At 45.4% G+C, this 3,482-nt stretch overlaps 2 non-coding genes across 2 annotated transcripts; one reads left to right on the forward strand and one right to left on the reverse strand.

The window, feature by feature from the left end:
- The first annotated feature begins 746 nt into the window (after positions 1-746).
- trnat-agu (transfer RNA threonine (anticodon AGU)) lies at positions 747-820 on the forward strand. Its single transcript has one exon. It is a non-coding gene; the product is annotated as a tRNA-Thr (tRNA).
- A 1,013-nt stretch (positions 821-1,833) lies between these two features.
- trnal-aag (transfer RNA leucine (anticodon AAG)) lies at positions 1,834-1,915 on the reverse strand. The gene has a single exon. It is a non-coding gene; the product is annotated as a tRNA-Leu (tRNA).
- Between the last annotated feature and the right edge of the window lie 1,567 nt (positions 1,916-3,482).

Consider the following 3,482-nt stretch of genomic DNA (forward strand, 5'->3'; position numbering starts at 1 on the left):
TTGAGATTCAGTGTTCAAGAGTCACAGAAGAGGTCGGCCTGTTCTTCAGTTTGCCAACGATAAGCTCCGGCAGTGCTCCTCTGTAAAGCAGATTGTTCGGATCGGTTATGTGGGACGGCACTTCGATACTAAGATTGTTTGCAGCACACGCATGGTTTCCCCCCTTCACGCAAAAAACATAGACGAAGGAAGCTCTCTTGTCTTGGGCTGCTGTCTCACGGATTTAAAGCGCTCTGGGTGCCAGCTAAGTCTCTAACAAGCACACTATAAAGACAGGAATTACACTTTGCTCACGTCACGCATGGAATGGCGAGGCTACTTGTTCCAATATTATCTAGTCACACCTCATATGGTGCCGATTCCTGGTTTTCATTTAAGAAAGAGCACTGCAAACACCGTAAACAGTGCAAAACGTGTGATGAAAGAAGTCTTTTCCCCCCTTTGTCTAAAGCAGAACACAGCGGAGTCATGCCGAGGGTTGTGAGATCAAGATTTCAGTGGAGCACTGTCGTCTACGTCTTTAGCTACATGAGTTGGACATCCTCTTGTACACGGAAAGCAGATTGAGATCCTCTGACATGAAAAGTGCCAGATAAAAGCCATTTCTCATCCTTTCTCTTAGTGGTGGAGCTATCGCATGTAAATGAGGCAACTTGCAAGGCGAGCAGCCTCGGTGCACACCGAACGCAGATGTCTCAGAGCAGTTGAGACGTGTCCAAGTGGCTGTCAAAGGACGGCACTTTGCCGGCGCCGTGGCTTAGTTGGCTAAAGCGCCTGTCTAGTAAACAGGAGATCCTGGGTCCGATTCCCAGCGGTGCCTTTCTTCCTGTCTTACTGTACAGAATTTATCCTTACGGGCAAATCCCATCCCTTTTAATTCAGGTGAATGCAAGTGTTCGTTTCCTTTCTGGAACAACTTGTTTTGAAAGAAATCTATACAGTTTGCGAAAGATGAAACACAAATCTTGCTTATCAGTGAAGAAGAGGTACTCCCAGCAGGCCAGCTAATACCAGCAGAGTTTTTTTTTCACCCTAACCCAGAGAATGGAGAAAAGCGAGGCGCCTGTGGCTCTGCAGTGTAATCAGTTCGCGAGTTCGGCGGTTAGCTGAAAGAGTAGTAAATGCAGCTCGCCCCAGCCCGTCCTTATTCTTTTAAAGAGGATAAAAAATTAACTTCGCCGCTAATACTACCAGCTTTAAAAGACTGCCATGGTCACGGAAAAGAACACACTACAGATGACTTTTCTGGAACCGAAGCAGAGATTCCTTTACGAACCAACTGATAAAGCTCAGCCAGTGAATACTGTTAACAGAATGTGAAAGCACGATCAACTTTGTAACTGCAACCACAGGAAAAACAGCAAGAAGCAGGTTCCATTCCCCATTTAAATCTGTTGTGCAAGGCATGCTTCTTGAACGCATGAAGTAAATCCCACGATCGCTTTTGAACTTGGACAAAGTACTTCCAAAGGAGCGCTATGCGCAAAGATTTAACAAGCTCAACCCCCGCCAACGATTCGGTGTGAAGAAGCAGAACATTCAAGTTTCACAGACAGAAGCGGCACGCCAGCACAGCCAACATTAAAACGGAGGGCACACTACGATTTGCATTGACACAAAAGTGATCTGGGCAGACGTCGTTCCCTGCATAACGCAAAAAGTGGGAAAGCGCTTTTGGGTTGAGAGGACGCAAGAAGGTTTTTGTTTTGTGCCTTGATGTCAAGCTGAGAAAGTATCTTTAAACACTTTGCTTAGTTTCTCGAGAGACTGCCAAAAAGCAGATCCCTCCCTTTCGTCTGAAGTCAGCTGAAAGGGGGTCGCGACAGAAGCACCTGGCAGCGGTGGGATTCAAACCCACGCCCCCGAAGAGACTGAAGCCTTAATCCAGCGCCTTAGACCGCTCGGCCACACTACCCACTGTGCACTCTCTCTTTGTCTCATTACTTGCTCGGAGGAGGTCGGGTGGGTTTTGCTCTTGTCGCCCGACTTAGTGGCGTTATGACCGTGGAACCGACTGCACCTGCTTTTTCTGAGATGCTTCCCCTCTCATGGCGAGATCTCGACTTCTTTAACACCTCTGGATAAAGATCTTCTGTGGAGCAGGTTTCAGACCTCTGCGTACAGCACCCTTGATGTCATTTTATTTTTACAGCAGCCGCATCTGGAAAGTTGTGTCTTTTACGTTTTATTTGAACAACAAAACTACATACAATACAAACAAGAGCACATATAACGTATCAAGAAAATCATCAGGGGCACATGCTATAATACAATTACACTTTATGAAAAACGATTACACGAGGTAAATAAAGATAAGGTCCGCGCAGCTTGTTCTTACATTTCGAAAGAGTCCGTAAATACCCCTTTACGTCTATTTTGAACTGTTCAAACGTAGGACTCTTCCCAGACCATTTCACTTTATACCACATTCCTAAACGAGGATGCATCTCCTGTTTTAGAACTATTTTGGCTGTGTGGCTTATACAACACACCCACAGTATTCTAATGGTGGACTGCAGATCTGTGCTATAGTTCAGTCGAATTCGAAGGATCCAGCAATCGTACTGGATTTGACTGGGATTCTGAAATGTCTCTTGCAAAAGTATTTGGGTTTGCTTGAACCGTTGATAAAAAAAGTGATCTGATCTGAAACTACCCAGCTTACAATCTCTGAGGTAGTTGTCACTAAACTCGGACGTGATGTGGCACACATGTGCCATGTGCCTTTACTTTTGTAAAAAACTGGTATCGGGAAAAGTTTCTTAATATATCTTTTGATTAGCATGCAAGAAAATGTGATCATTACCAATGGAATTTCCCGCCAGCGTGGAGCTTGAATTCACAATCTTGAGATTGAGTGTTCAAGAGTCACAGAAGAGGTCGGCCTGGTCTTCAGTTTGCCAACGATAAGCTCCGGCAGTGCTCCTCTGTAAAGCAGATTGTTCGGATCGGTTATGTGATCGGTATGCACTTCGATACTAAGATTGTTTGCAGCACACGCATGGTTTCCCCCCTTCACGCAAAAAACATAGACGAAGGAAGCTCTCTTGTCTTGGGCTGCTGACTCCCGGATTTAAAGCGCTCTGGGTGCCAGCTAAGTCTCTAACAAGCACACTATAAAGACAGGAATTACACTTTGCTCACGTCACGCATGGAATGGCGAGGCTACTTGTTCCAATATTATCTAGTCACACCTCATATGGTGCCGATTCCTGGTTTTCATTTAAGAAAGAGCACTGCAAACACCGTAAACAGTGCAAAACGTGTGATGAAAGAGGTCTTTTCCCCCCTTTGTCTAAAGCAGAACACAGCGGAGTCATGCCGAGGGTTGTGAGATCAAGATTTCAGTGGAGCACTGTCATCTACGTCTTTAGCTACATGAGTTGGACATCCTCTTGTACACGGAAAGCAGATTGAGATCCTCTGACATGAAAAGTGCCAAATAAAAGCCATTTCTCATCCTTTCTCTTAGTGGTGGAGCT

Source organism: Lepisosteus platostomus, chromosome 5 (genome assembly GCF_059453375.1).
Source record: "Lepisosteus platostomus isolate fLepPlt1 chromosome 5, fLepPlt1.hap1, whole genome shotgun sequence".
Taxonomy (NCBI): domain Eukaryota; kingdom Metazoa; phylum Chordata; class Actinopteri; order Semionotiformes; family Lepisosteidae; genus Lepisosteus; species Lepisosteus platostomus.